This window comes from Ahaetulla prasina, chromosome 2 (genome assembly GCF_028640845.1).
Source record: "Ahaetulla prasina isolate Xishuangbanna chromosome 2, ASM2864084v1, whole genome shotgun sequence".
Lineage (NCBI taxonomy): Eukaryota > Metazoa > Chordata > Lepidosauria > Squamata > Colubridae > Ahaetulla > Ahaetulla prasina.
This window is the reverse complement of record NC_080540.1, coordinates 21,068,611-21,083,382: the sequence shown is the minus strand read 5'-3', so window position 1 is coordinate 21,083,382 and position 14,772 is coordinate 21,068,611. Positions and strand designations below refer to the sequence as shown.

At 42.3% G+C, this 14,772-nt stretch overlaps 1 pseudogene; it reads left to right on the top strand.

The window, feature by feature from the left end:
• Positions 1-1,041: 1,041 nt before the first annotated feature.
• On the top strand, positions 1,042-14,303 carry LOC131190416 (zinc finger protein 84-like; annotated as a pseudogene).
• The last annotated feature ends 469 nt before the right edge of the window (positions 14,304-14,772 follow it).

Sequence of the window (14,772 nt, the reverse complement as noted above, 5' to 3'; positions counted from 1 at the left end):
GCAGCCACAAAATCCCGTGGCCCGAAGGGGAAAACCTGCGAAGCGGCAGCAGAGCCCTTCCCCCAAAAACGCCCGGCTGCGAGGAAGAAAAGGGGCTCGAGGAAGCGGGATGCGGGGGATATTTTGGACGCTTGAAGGGAGGGGTTGCGTTTGGAAAGCACCGGGACTGAACTATTGGACGGGAGCAGAGGAGCTCTTTCCCGTCGTTCAGGCTTTTCGAAGGAGCCACAAGGCGCGCAAATGACCCCGTGGCAGCAAAAATAAGGACGTTTTAAATCTTTTTTTTAAATTTACCGCGGTTCCCTTTTCTGCCCGGATTGTAGCCCTGGAATAGGATAATTTGTAATCCCGACACGAGACCCAATTTGGTGTGGCGATGAAGCATCAGGCAGACGAAAATCGGGAGACAAAAGTCAGCTGGGTGACCTCCCTCTCAGCCCTAGGAAGGTGGGAATGGCAAACCACTTCTGAAAAAGTTTGCCAAATAAACTTTGAATGCAAGATGTGGAGACTCTAGCAAGAGCGCAGAGAACAGCAAGCAGGATGATTAGGGGACTGGAGACTAAAACTAAACTAAGAGCAAGGAGTCCTGAATCCCATCCAGGGCAAACGGTGGTCGGATCTTTTCTTGGAAAACCCTCCAGGGATGGCGCACCCATAATTGAACTGAACCAAGAGTTCAAAGAATACTAACCAAGCAAGCATGTTGCTTTTTTTGCCCAACCTATTATGTCACTGAGCAGCATACAGATTAAGCAGTATAAGGACTGCAATGGGAGTTGGACTAGAAGACCTCAAAGGTCCCTTCTCACCCTGGATTCTGTGACTTGTATAGGCAATCTCAGACACCGACACTTAGACTTAGGATAACTTTATTGCCACTTTTGAAGGTAGACTAATCGGCATGCATTAAAATGAGCCCCATGGAACCTGTGAGGTTTGGCAAATAATGCACAGGTTAGCAGAGAACAGCTGGAGAAAGAAAAATGCTGAATGTTTCCCTTCTTACATTCAACAGGCTTTAAAATATACGACTGGTTGGCTTCGGGATCAGTCCAGATTCGTGGAGGAAAGATGGCTGTTGCAGATGTGGTTCTAGTAAGAGATGTAGAGTTGGGGAACAAAGGTTGTTGTAGAGTGGGAGGGAAAAAGGGTTTGAATTGGGAATTGAGCTGTTCGGGAGTTCAGTTGGGCTACTAGAGCTGGGAGTGAAAATCTTGACAAATGGAATCATGCAAAATAGTTATTTGTATATATTAAAAAATTAAGTGGCTTGGTTACATTCATTTTGGTTAGTTTTAGGCTGTGTGTTTCTCTGTTTCCAAGTAGTGGTATAAGCCGCATCTATCCTAGTGTGATAGTGCCTAAATCGCATACTGAAGATTATCTTCTTTCCTTGAAAGATGAAGGCGCTAAAACAAAACCAGTATTTGTGTTTGTTGCAGGTATTTGGATCCTTTCCAATGATGTCTGGATTCTCTGCCTATGCTAAGCCACATTGTACTGTATATGGCTTGTTTGTGGCAGATTTTGTAAACTAGCCCTTGTGACTACTGTGACATAGTTAAACTGTAGTCAGGCTATTTGTGGCTTATTCAGACAACTGTGGTGAAGTAAATCTTGTTTAATCTATCTGCTCCACGGAAATAGTCAGTATTGAAGTAATATTCTTTGCAGAGTTCTGTGCCTGTATTAATTATGCAGTAGAGCTTGAGGAAAACTTTTCTTAGCCAGTGATGTTTTATTGACCAACTCTAACTAAAGATATCATAAGTTAGTGCAAATTCTGTCGAGCAAGTCATAAACACTAAGAAAATTACCAGTAGTTATATCTGTTTACCTCTCAAATGGATGAGGAGAAATTTAAAGAATGAAGAATGTCTGTTCTATAAGAATGTCTGTTCTATAAGAATGTCTGTTCTATCTCCCAAGGTGCCATAACAGATATTTTCCCCTTGATTTTAAGGACCATATTCAGATATTTAAAATGGAATGTGACCTACCTGGAATAAACTACCATAAATCTGAAAAAAAACCTTGTGCTAATTTCTTGCAACCTGATACCATTCAAATGCATCTCACTACAATCCCATAATCAAGCCATTTTGCAATAGGTTATTGAACACAAACTTCTATAGTTCTAATGGCCCAATTCTTATATAGTTCTAATGGTCCAATTCCTACAAACAGAATGGGCCTTAGATAGTATTCACGTTCGTTAAAAAGAAGTGATACAGGATATTTCCTGTGTTGGTAGGAGTTGACCTTTGAGATTTTCTTGTACATTGCTGTAATTTTATGATATTTCCCTTTGGTAAATTTGAGTTTTCCTAATGATGTTCCTTTACTTTGTTTTTAGTACAGAACATTACTGTGTTAAAGAATAAATGAGCAGATAAATCGCCTTATCTGTCTTTTAGGCATTGTAGAAGGACAGCCACGCTAATCTACATTAGCCAAAAATCAGAAGGACTTTGGCAGCATCTTTTCCAATCAAAAGATTTTGTTAAAAGTCATAAACTTTTGTGAGCTGCAGCTTGCTTCATCTGGTCCGTCGAATATCTTTTATTATTACTATTATTTTGGTATATTAGTTACTCTGAAAAGATACTCCTGGATTCCTGATTTTCTTCTACGATTTAGAGTCTGTATGATTTTAAGAGTTTTGAAGTACTGAGTGGAAATCCTGCATATATGCATTGATGTAGGTGCAGGAATTCTTCAAGAAAAGATAATTACCTTGGATCACTGGAAGGAACACATATCTTTTGCTGCATTGCTAGTTTAATTTTTCATTTGTGTGTGTGTGTAAATCCATTGGGAGATCATATTTCTAAAGACTTACACAAACACAACTAGTGCACAAAGTACTATGCAGCTGCCTTGGACACTTTAAAGGCATTTTTAAAAGATAAGATAATGTCTATTTTTATTGTATCTTCCTATTGTGAAACTAATCATAATTAGGGCAATTTTACATAGAATGAAAGCATAATTTCTTGCTTATATCTTAAAGAATAATACAAGTAATCTGCAATCTGGATCACAACATTGCCACATCTACACATTCTTTAAATTAGATGCTGCTTTATATTGAACCAGAATCCAGTAGGTTGTAGCTTTTCATATTTAGAGATATAATTGGGGAATCTCCCCTTTAGATTTCTACCTATTATGCACTCCTTAGCATGCAGCATTTAAGAGTCTGTGCATAAAAAAGGGGAGGATTATCAGCAAGATTTGCTTCCTGGGTGATTTCCTTTAAGCCCCAGGATATGTTGAGATTGCTGCTATTGCTCTGGAAGTCATTTAAATCACTCTTTTTTCCCCCCTTAAAGATTGCCAGGTTCAGTCTATGCAAGATGGCATTATTCTCTCCAGAGGAGAACAAAGGCTTTTCTAAACACGCTTACTTGAATTGATTCCAATAAAGGAAAATATTTGCAGCTCAGGGTTGAAATGGGGAATCCTTGGTGGTATATTGGTTGTTTTCTTGCAGACATTTCATAACCCAAACTAGGTAACATCAGCAGTGCTAATATTGTGCTAGGACTAGCACTGATGATGTTATCTAATTTGGGTAATGAAATATCCCGCAAGAAAACAACCAAGCTCAGAAAGCACCAAGGACCCTGTACTTGAACTGAGTCCTTTGTGTTCAGGGAGGTTTACTCACAAGCAAAAATAGTTAGGATTTCATCCTGAATGCATTTACACTTCAGACGGGCAGTTTTAAGCACCCTATGGATGCTTGCCAAGCTTGCTACCTATCTGATCTTAAAACACACACAACAAACGAGGAGGAAATTGCCATATTGCAATGCCCCAACTTTTCAGCTCATATTTATTTGCAGCAACATTCCCAAAATGCCTCCTAGGAATAGTATAGAGAGTTGATGAAGAGAATTCAGGCCTTTTGGTGAGAGGCTCCATATGCATTTTGTGAGAAGAAAATATTTCAGGAGGCATGCCTATCGCATCCTCTCAAAATCATAAACTGGTTTATTTATTTATTTATTTCGATTTTTATACCGCCCTTCTCCCGAAAGACTCAGGGCGGTGTACAGCCAAGTAAAAAATTCACTATATACACATTAAAAGAGATTAAAAAGGAACATATTATGATGTGGCCGAAAAATTTAAAACAATTTAAAATCTAAAAATATAAATAACCCCAATAAAATTTTAATCCAGTCCCGCTTGAATAAATAGGTGCGTTTTCAGCTCACGGCGAAAAGTCCGAAGATCAGGCACTTGACGTAAACCAGGGGGAAGTTCATTCCAAAGCGTAGGAGCTCCAACAGAGAAGGCCCTTCCCCTGGGGGCTGCCAACCGACATTGCTTGGTGGACGGCACCCTGAGAAGGCCCTCTCTGTGTGAGCGTACGGGTCGGTGGGAGGCAAAAGGTAACAGCAGGCGGTCCCGTAAGTACCCGGGTCCTAAGCCATGGAGTGCTTTAAAGGTGGTAATCAGAATCTTGAAGCGCACCCGAAAAACCACAGGAAGCCAGTGCAAACTGCGCAGGATTGGTGTTACATGGGAGCAATGAGTTGCTCCCACTGTTACCCGCGCAGCTGCATTCTGGACTAGCTGCAGCCTCAGGGTGCACTTCAAGGGCAGCCCCATGTAGAGAGCATTGCAATAGTCCAAGCGGGAAGTGACAAGGGCATCCCATCCCAGAAAGTTTGCTTATCCTTCCTTAAGTCATACGATGCTTTTTGAATTGGCCATTGCCTTTAATTACATAAAAACATTCAGTACATGCTTATTTCATTCTACAAATTAATGTTGATATGGTAATTTATTGGTGAATATAAAACCAATGAAAACCAGTTTGATCTAGCGGCTAAGGCACCACGCTAGAAACCAGGAGACGCTATGAGTTCTAGTTCTGCTTTAGGCATGAAACGTGGCAGGAGAACTTTAGGACAATCATACTCTCTCAGTCCAACCTATCTCACAAGGTTGTTGTTATGATGAAAATAGTAGGAATATGAATATTAAGTATGTTCACCAACTTGAGTTGTTTATAAAATTAATAAGCCAGCATACGCATAAATAAAAGGCTTATAATAGCTTTTCATTTATGCCATTCAGTAACAACCACTTATACTTTGGTTTATAGTTTGAGGTGAAGCTTATTCAACAAACCATGATTTAGAACCCACTGTGTAGTGAGATGTGTGACCCCTGAACCAGGCTTCTGGTGTCCGACATTTACAGGTTCCTAAAGAATAATTGATGTTCCTCTTTCGATTCAAGGTTCCAGAAGCCTTTATGGAGGTGACTGTGTGTTCAAATGATGTGCAGCATACACATTCGGGTCGCCGACAGAAAGCCTCCTACAAGAATAGCATGCAGGGGAACTACTGGACTGCGGCTGGCATAGGTAAAGTCTACAGAACAATAAATAGATGTGGTTGAAAGAGTGGTGGAATTCAAATTTTTTTACTACCGGTTCTGTGGCATTGGCTTTTTTTTATTATTTGCATTTATATCCCGCCCTTCTCCGAAGACTCTTGGTGGACATGGCAGGGGAAGGATATAATAACAGAGTTGGAAGGGACCTTGGAGATCTTCTAGTCCAACCCCCTGCCCAGGCAGGAAACCCTACACCATTTCAGACAAATGGTTATCCAACATTTTCTTTAAAAATTTCCAGTGTTGGAGCATTTACAACTTCTATATGAATAGAATAGAATAGAATTTTTTTATTGGCCAAGTATGATTGGACACACAAGGAATTTATCTTGGTGCATATGCTCTCAGTGTACATTTAAGAAAAGATACGTTCATCAAGAATTCTAAGGTATGTATGTATGTATGTATGTATGTATTTATTTATTTATTTATTATTTCAATTTTTATACCGCCCTTCTCCCAAAGGACTCAAAGTGGTTTACAGCCGGAATAAAACAATTGATACAAAAATTAAAACCAATTTAAAAGACAAAAATTTAAATTTGGCTGGAGACTATAAAAATCCAATAAAAACCCCATTTAAAAACCCATTAGGCCAGTCCTGCGTGATGGAACAGAAATGTTTTCAGCTCGCGACGAAAGGTCCGGAGATCAGGGAGTTGGTGGATACCTGATGGTAGCTCGTTCCAGAGGGTTGGAGCCCCCACAGAGAAGGCCCTCCCCCTGGGGGTCGCCAGCCAACATTGTCTGGCCGATGGCACCCTGAGAAGACCCTCCCTATGAGAGCGCACTGGTCGATGGGAGGCCACCGGTAGCAGCAGGCGGTCCCATAAATAACCCAGTCCTATGCCATGGAGCACTTTAAAGGTGGTAACCAACACCTTGAATTGTACAACACTTAATGATAGTCATAGAGTACAAATAAGCAATCAGGAAACAATATAAATCATAAGGATACAAGCAACAAAGTTACAATCATACAGTCATAAGTGAAAGGAGATGGGTGATGGGAACGATGAGAAGATTAATAGTAGTACAAAATCCCCATTCCCTCCCCACTCCAGGTGAAGGATATTGCAAAATGTCTATTCCCACTCCACGGGAAGGATACTGCAAAATTCCCATTCCTTCCCCACTCTGGGGGAAGGATATTGCAAAATCCCTATTCCCTCCCTATTCCTGGGGAAAGGATACTGCAAAATCCCCATTCCCACCCCACTCTGGCGCCAGCCAGAGGTGGCATTTGCCAGTTCTCCAAACTACTCAAAATTTCTGCTACAGTTCTCCAGAACCTGGGTTGAAATCAATGAACCATTAGCACAAGCTGTGTTCTTTTCCATGTCCTAATGGAAAACTTTAAATGGTTATCATTTTCAAAGCTAGGTAGTCCTTGACTTAACAACAGTTCATTTAGTGACCGCTCAAAGTTACAACAGCTTTGAAAAAAGTGACTTTGACCATTTTTCACACCTGGGACCATTGTAGCATCCTCTTGGTCATGTGATCAAAATTCAGGTGCTTGACAACTGACTCATATTTATGATGGTTGCGGTGTCAAATGGAAATATGGGAAGCTGACATATACTAAGCCAGGGGTCTGCAAACTTGGCTCTTTTAAGACTTGTTTTTTTTTTTGTTTGTTTACATTTATACCCCGCCCTTCTCCGAAGACTCAGGGTGGCTTACAATGTATAAGGCAATAGTCTCATTCTATTTGTATATTTTATACAAAGTCAACTTATTGCCCCCCCCAACAATCTGGGTCCTCATTTTACCTACCTTATAAAGGGTGGAAGGCTGAGTCAACCTTGGGCCGGGCTCGAACCTGCAGTAATTGCAGGCTTTGTGTTCTAATAACAGGCTTCTCTATTGCCTGAGCTATCCCGGCTTCAACTCCCAGAATTCCCAGAGCAAAGCTGGCTGAGGAACTCTGAGAGTTGAAGTCCACAAGTCTTAAAAGAGCCAAGTTTGCAGACCCCTGTACTAAGCAATCCTCAGCCTAGCTAGCTCACATAATTTGTTCTACCAGCAATCAGCAGTTCTCAAGGATTTTAGTTAGGACTGGGAGTAAAAAAAAAAAAATCATCTGGAGAAGCCAGATAATAAACCTGGGATCATATGCGTAGTCTTTGAGTTATGACCACAATTCAGCCCAAAATTTCTGTTGTTAGCGAGACAGTTGTTAAGTGAATTTTGCCCCATTTTATGACCTTTCTTGCCACAGTTGTTAAGTGAATCATTGCAGTTGTTAAGTTAGTAGCCCGGTTGTTAAGTGAATCTGGCTTCCCCATAGACTTTGCTTGTCAGAAGGACACGAAAGGGGACCCCTGAGATTCTGCTGCAGTCGTAAGTACATGCAAGTTACCAAGACTGAAACGGGGATGTTGCAATTGTCATCAGTGTGAAAAGCGGTCATAAGTCGCTTTTTCAGTGCTGTTGTAACCACAAATGGTCACTAAATGAATGGTTGAAAGTCAAGGACTACCTGTACCAATGTTCCATACAGAGTGTCAGAGATTTAAGGCTCATGCCAAAGGTCATTCATTGGAATAGAATAGAATAGAATTTTATTGGCCAACTGTGATTGGACACACAAGGAATTTGTCTTGGTGCATATGCTCTCAGTGTACATAAAAGAAAAGATACGTTCATCAAGGTACAACATTTACAACACAATTGATGATCAATATATCAATATAAATCATAAGGATTGCCAGCAACAAGTTATAGTCATACAGTCATAAGTGGAAAGAGATCGGTGATGGGAACTATGAAACGATTAATAGTAGTGCAGATTCAGTAAATAGTCTGACAGTGTTGAGGGAATTATTTGTTTAGCAGAGTGATGGCCTTCGGGGAAAAACTGTTCTTGTGTCTAGTTGTTCTGGTGTGCAGTGCTCTATAGCTGCTTTGAGGGTAGGAGTTGAAACAGTTTATGTCCAGGATGCGAGGGATCTGCAAATATTTTCACGGCCCTCTTCTTGATTCGTGCAGTATACAGGTCCTCAATGGAAGGCAAGTTGGTAGCAATTATTTTTTCTGCAGTTCTAATTATCCTCTGAAGTCTGTGTTTTTCTTGTTGGGTTGCAGAACCGAACCAGACAGTTATAGAGGTGCAAATTGCAGACTCAATAATTCCTCTGTAAAATTGGATCGGCAGCTCCTTGGGCAGTTTGAGCTTACTGAGTTGGCGCAGAAAGAACATTGAGTACCTGAATCGCAACTTGGTCCCTGTTGCTGTGTTGCACCACCTCTCAGCCAACCCATCTGCTTTTTTTTATCCCCTGCAGGCCGAGTTCATTGCCATCCCTCCGAGCTGCTCTCCCGCTTGGATCGTGGAGAAGAAGCCTGGGTCCCACAAATCCAGAGCTCTGATGAAAGTGCAGATGAAGGCCCAATTAAGCCAACACTGAAGCAGTTACCGACAGGAGGGACCTGGTGGGCTCGATATCGGAGTCCTGTGACATACCCCAGTTCAGAGTCTGCAAACTCAGGTTAGAACTGCTGCTGAAGGCATCTGGCTTAAAGGGCTAAGGTAGTTCTACGATATCTTGAAAACCTTGGCATTTTAAGAGAGTAGTAGAAGAGCAATCCAATTCTAGCAGTGGGATTGGATCCAGCTCATTGTTTGAGTTCACATATTATGCTAAATCACAGTGACACTTGGTTTACTGTTTTGGCTTGGTGGGATGCATTAAACCAGCTATTGTGGTTTGTGGGAATATGACAGGGGTCTCCAAACCTGGCAACTTTAAGACTTGTGGACTTCAACTCCCAGAATTCCTCAGCCATGCTAGCTCAGAAATTCTGGGCGTTGAAAGTCCATATGTTGTAAAGTTGGCAATCCTTAGTGTATTGACCAGGGGTGTCAAACTCAATGTAATTGAGGGCCGTATCAGGGCTGTGGTTGACCTTGGGGGGGCTGGGTGGGTGTGGCCAACTAGGTGGGTATGGCCATCTTAACACCACTCCCCAAACTGCTGGCATGTTTCCTCTTCACATTGGGTAGACCGGGCCGAAGCCAGGCTAGCCTGATCTTTCCTCTTCGCATAGGATAGATCAGGACAGCCCCGTGGGCAGGATCTGACCACATCGTGGGCCTTGAGTATGACATCCCTGGTGTAGACTGTAACAGTTGGGGGAATACTGTTCCAGACGGCAGGAGTGGCAACAGAGGAGGCACACTTCTGGAATTCCATAATATATTTCAAAGGGGTGGGGGAGATCCTGAGTGGACCAACCCTGTTGGATCTTATGGGATGGTAAAAGACAATTGGAGAGATGTACCCCTCCCAAAAAACAACAACAGCAGGTCTTAATATAAAGATAACCCATCAATATCCTGATTGCATCCAAATGCCAAGTGGCACTAGTGCAACTTGTTCACTAACCATATAATCCCCCTGCACTACCACTTTCTTTCCCCCCCCCTCTTTTTTTTGGGCTGTAGATAATGATCAAGAAAGTGAAGAAGAGAAGCCTCATCGTGGAAGTTATCCTCACCGTGGAGGTTTTCAACCGACAATCCTTCGCCGAAACTTATTTAATAATTCCAAGGGCAGTGGATCACAGAGTCAGAAGCCCAGAGAGGCCTATAAACATGGGTCCCAGTTGAAGAAGCCTTCACAAAATCAGCTAGGAAAGACAAAGGCAGAAACAGGCAATGCCAATGAGAGCTCACAGACCAAAGAAAGAGCTGCAGGAAGCGACCATCCGGTTTCGTGCCCTGACTGCAGACAGATCTTCAAGTCCAAAATATCTCTCTCCAATCACCAGAGGATACACAATATGACGAAGGCCTATAAATGCCTTGACTGCGAAGAAAGGTTTTCATCCAAAAAAGTCTTTGACCGCCACCAGAGGGGTCACAGAGCAGAAGCAGGCAACAGACCTTCCTACAGTGTTGTGAAGCCTCAAAACATGAAGCGTTACGAACGTTTCGCCTGCAAGAAATCTTTTGCGCTCAAAGAGCAATTCCTCCTACATCAAAGGAGCCACACAACCCAGCAGCCCTGTAAGTGTCATGAATGCGGGGAAATGTTTGTCCAGAAGGAACTTCTTGACAAACATCAAAATTGCCACACAACACCCAGAAACAACAGAAAGATGGATAAGAAGGAAGAAAAGATGGAAAGTACGCCTGAAACTACAAAAAAGAAAGACAGCACAGCTCCTATCTCTGGGAGCACAAGACGACTGAACATTGGCCTCACTAAACAACAGCAAGACCAAGTCAATCTCCATAAGTGTCAGTTTTGCGGGAAATGTCTAAGGTTCAAAAGTTTGCTTGTGGACCATGAGAGAATGCACAGGGAAGCAAGGCCATATAAATGTTCCCAGTGTGGTAAGAGCTTCCTTCATAAGGCTATTTTAATGTCACACCTGATGACCCATATGAAACAGGCATCCAGGAAGCATCCAAAAGAAGTTAAAAGCTTGGCTATGAAAAGTGCCTTGGTTGATTCAGAAATTCCTCACAAAAACGGAAATCCCTCTAAATCCAGAAACATCATCACTCGTAGCTCTTACCGCATTTGGCACCCAAGAAAATGGACAGCGAAAACCCCCTATCAGTGTCAATATTGTGGGAAATATTTAACTACAAAAATCATACTTGCTGATCATGAGAAACTCCACACAGGTGAGAGACCCTATAAATGCCACAAATGTACAGACAGTTTCATTCGAAAACACCACCTTTTTCGACATCTAGCGATTCACCTCAGAGAACTTTCCAATGAAGATGTCGAAAGTTTGAGGATCAAAAGTCGCCACTACGGACAGAAGGCTTCTGAAGGTCTTCTCCCTGCAAGTGATGTCATTCGTCACTCAGGACTTGCCAAGCACCCTAAAATCCCCACTCAAGAGAATTATGTATGTCAGCATTGTGGAAAATGCATGAGAACCAAAAGTTCCTTTGTCAATCACGGGAAAATCCATAGGAAAAAGCAACAGCCGTATCCCCACTTGGAACGTGAGGAAAAGTCCTCCCAAGAAGGACCTTTGGTTTCCCACCAAGAAACCCACACGGGGGAAAAACTGTGCTCGGACTCCAAAGACCAAACGATCACAAAAGATCCCCCCACCTCCTCCCACAAGGTTCCCCACAGAAGGAAACAGCCCCACCTCTGTCAAAAATGTGGGAAACTCTTTGATGACAACTATTCCTACACCAGGCATCAACGGATCCACTCTGGGCAGAAGCCTTTCAGATGTGCTGCCTGTGGGAAAGCCTTTGTCCAGACGTGGCATCTGAAGAGGCACGAGAAGACCCACCTGAAAGGAAAATTCCCCCAACAGCCCGTTGTAAAGGAGGTCATCCATGAAAATAGCCACCTGGACCGAAAGCTCTTCAATTGCTCTCTGTGCGGGAAAGGCTTCTTTCAGCAGTGGCATCTCAAAAGACACAAGAGAATTCACCTGAATGAAGAATGCCGTAAGCTATCTGCAATCATGGAGGTCACACGGGCGTTTTCTAATTTCCCAAGCACCACAGCTTCTATGGAAGAAGGTCAGGGAGATCCTCTTGGAAAAGCATTGCTGCAGCTCCCACTTCCCTCGGATGAGGTGCCAGGTGCCCAGGAAGAAGCAAGAAACCCGCTGGTGCCCTTAGAAGAAATATCAGACACAGGAGCTCCAGAAAAGCATATTATTACCACGCCCGTGCAATTATCTAGAAAATTCAAAGAAAATATTTTGCTGGGCCATGGGGAAGTCAGCCAGGCAGTGAAATCGGAGAGGAAACCCAGAGGAAAGGACATATTCTCTCTCCATCAGTCCAGGACCTGCTCCAAAAATGCCCATTCCCATAGTCGTAAGAAGGGGAAAAACCACGATGGCTGGCAATTGAGACCACGGGCTTCCTCCGTAAGAAAATCTAAAAGAGAAACGCAGCTTGTGGGGAAAAGGCCCAAGCGTTGCTTTTGTCAACTGGAAGAACGAGAAATGGTCCGTCCAAACGCATCCAACTCCCCCAAGAAAGTAAAACATTGCGATGGTCCTGAAAGTGACCCCTGTGTGAGCATTTCCTCCAGTTTGTTTCAAGGTGCATCCACGAACCACAAGCCGAAGGATCTTTGCCTCCAGCTGCCCTGCCAGAAAACATGCTCCGGAGAAGCCCAAATGAAAGTTACCAAAAGTGTTGTGCAAAGGAACACAGTCGCATCTGTGGCACAGAAAAGGGAATCGCTTGAGGCCAATTCTGGCTCTCGGAGTGGCGAGAAAGCAAAATGCAAGCCATCCAATGTCAGGGAACCAGCAGAGACCCAGCCTATGCCACAGTTGTCCAAAAGCAAGACCCAGGAGGATCATGACCGATTCTGCTCTCTAAATGCATGCTCAAATGCTACCGCCCAGAATTTGGGGAGAGCACCTTTGGCTCAGCAGCTGGGAGAGATCCAGAATCCACTAAGGATACAGAAGAGAGTAAAAGGTAGACGCAGTGTTGAACTGCAAACAGCGCTATTGAGGAAGCTCCAGAGGTTAAAAACCGTCTGTGATCAGCAGTTGTTGCAAATGAAACACGTCTGCACTCGCTGCAAGAAATCCTTCCGTAGTCAGACCAATCTCCTGATTCATGAGAAGAACCACACTGAGAACAGACCGTTCCCGTGCATCCACTGTAAGAAAAGTTTCTTTTCGGTGACCGCCCTGAAGATCCACATGCGAATCCACACAGGGGAGAAACATTTCAAGTGCTCCGAATGCGACTTTTGCTGCAATGTGTTGTGTAATCTCAACAGACACAAGGCCAACCACAACCAGGAAAGGCTCTAGCCTTGCATGCATTGTGGGAAAAGCTTCTGCCTCAATCCTGAACTGACGGCCTTACGACCCATTTAAAATTTAGTGGCAAGAAGAAAGCTTATGCCTGCCCTGATTGTGAACAAGCATCTATGCACAGGAACCTTCTAAAGCGGAAGAGGGAGAAGTTCTGATGTGATCCGGAAGCTGAATCCTATTGTGTGAAGATGAGAGATCACATCATTCTTCCGACATTCCAGCACCTTATCTCTTTACACTCAAAATTGGGAGCATATTCGAGCACTCTCTCTTGGCTTCCTTCTCCCCATGAAGTATTAGAGGAGGCCCTAGCAAACACATTTATTCTAGAGTGTCTCACCTCTTTGCTTTTATCTCAATAATATTCTTTTTAAGTTGGGTTCAAAGATCTCTTGTATAACCCCTTCTTCCAGTCCTCCAAGAATCTGAGTGAAACTGCCAGAAAGATGTCCCACTTTGGTGAAAATAGATATTTTTTTTAAATCAGAAAGATGATCAAAATATTGCCTTGGAACTTGAGGTGATGGAGGAGAGGAGAGTGGCCTAATTTGTATTCCATGCATTTTTTAAATTACCCCTAAAAAAAAAATGCATGGACATCAATCTAGGTTTGTGGTTTTCCTGTAAGGTGATATGTGCCACTGATTATTTTCTTAGTTTTTCTGCAGGTTCTCTACCTAGGACCAGCCACATAAAACGTTGCATTTTGAGAGGGAGGCTGAAGCATGTATAATATAAACAAAGATATTGGAATGAGATCTCCTTAGCTCCTAGTTTGGCCATAATATTTTGAGTCTGTCTTGCAACTTTTAATTTTAGCTCAGGGAGGGTGGTTGTGAGTTGGAATTGCTATCTTTGAATTCAAGGCCCAAACTGGAGCCAAATTGACTCAGATGTTCTCCTGAAAATTCGATAGGTCCAATTATCAATGGGTCTCCTTGTAGATAATAATGGCTGTAGAAGGTATTGTTTGAGGTACTGTATATCCTATTTTTTTGCTCATTTTTACTATGCTGATCTTACCTCATTCTCCACCCCTTCTCTGAATTCCTATTTTTCAATGTAAAGTACCAGCCACAACACAAATGATTGTTTATCTTTGATTAATCCTGTTTAATTCAAAGTTGGTTCCAGTCACCTTGGGCTTACAGCCTTGAATCTTTTTATCAACATTTGAATTTTATATCTTGCTTATACAGTGTGGTTTTTTTTATTTTTTTAAAAAAGAAATTAAATAAAATTTAAAAAAATACATATTGTTTTATGTCTGATTATCCTGTGTTTTTCTTTCCTCCAATAAATAGTGAATTCTTTCTGATAGAATGTAGTTTGTGATAAGATTCTTTTTTATATAATAAGTGCATATTGTAAACAGCCAAGTATTTCAGCTAAAATTTCTTCATTTATCAAATTTATATGCCACCCTTTTCATAGTTTGAGGTGACTGAGTTTCACATATGAGTTTATCTCATGAGTTCTTCTGACATTTTCCCTTTGCCGTGTGAAGTTCACAGCATGGGTGTTAGGAGATCATGACTCAGTTGCTAGAAAATTACTACTATTCTATCA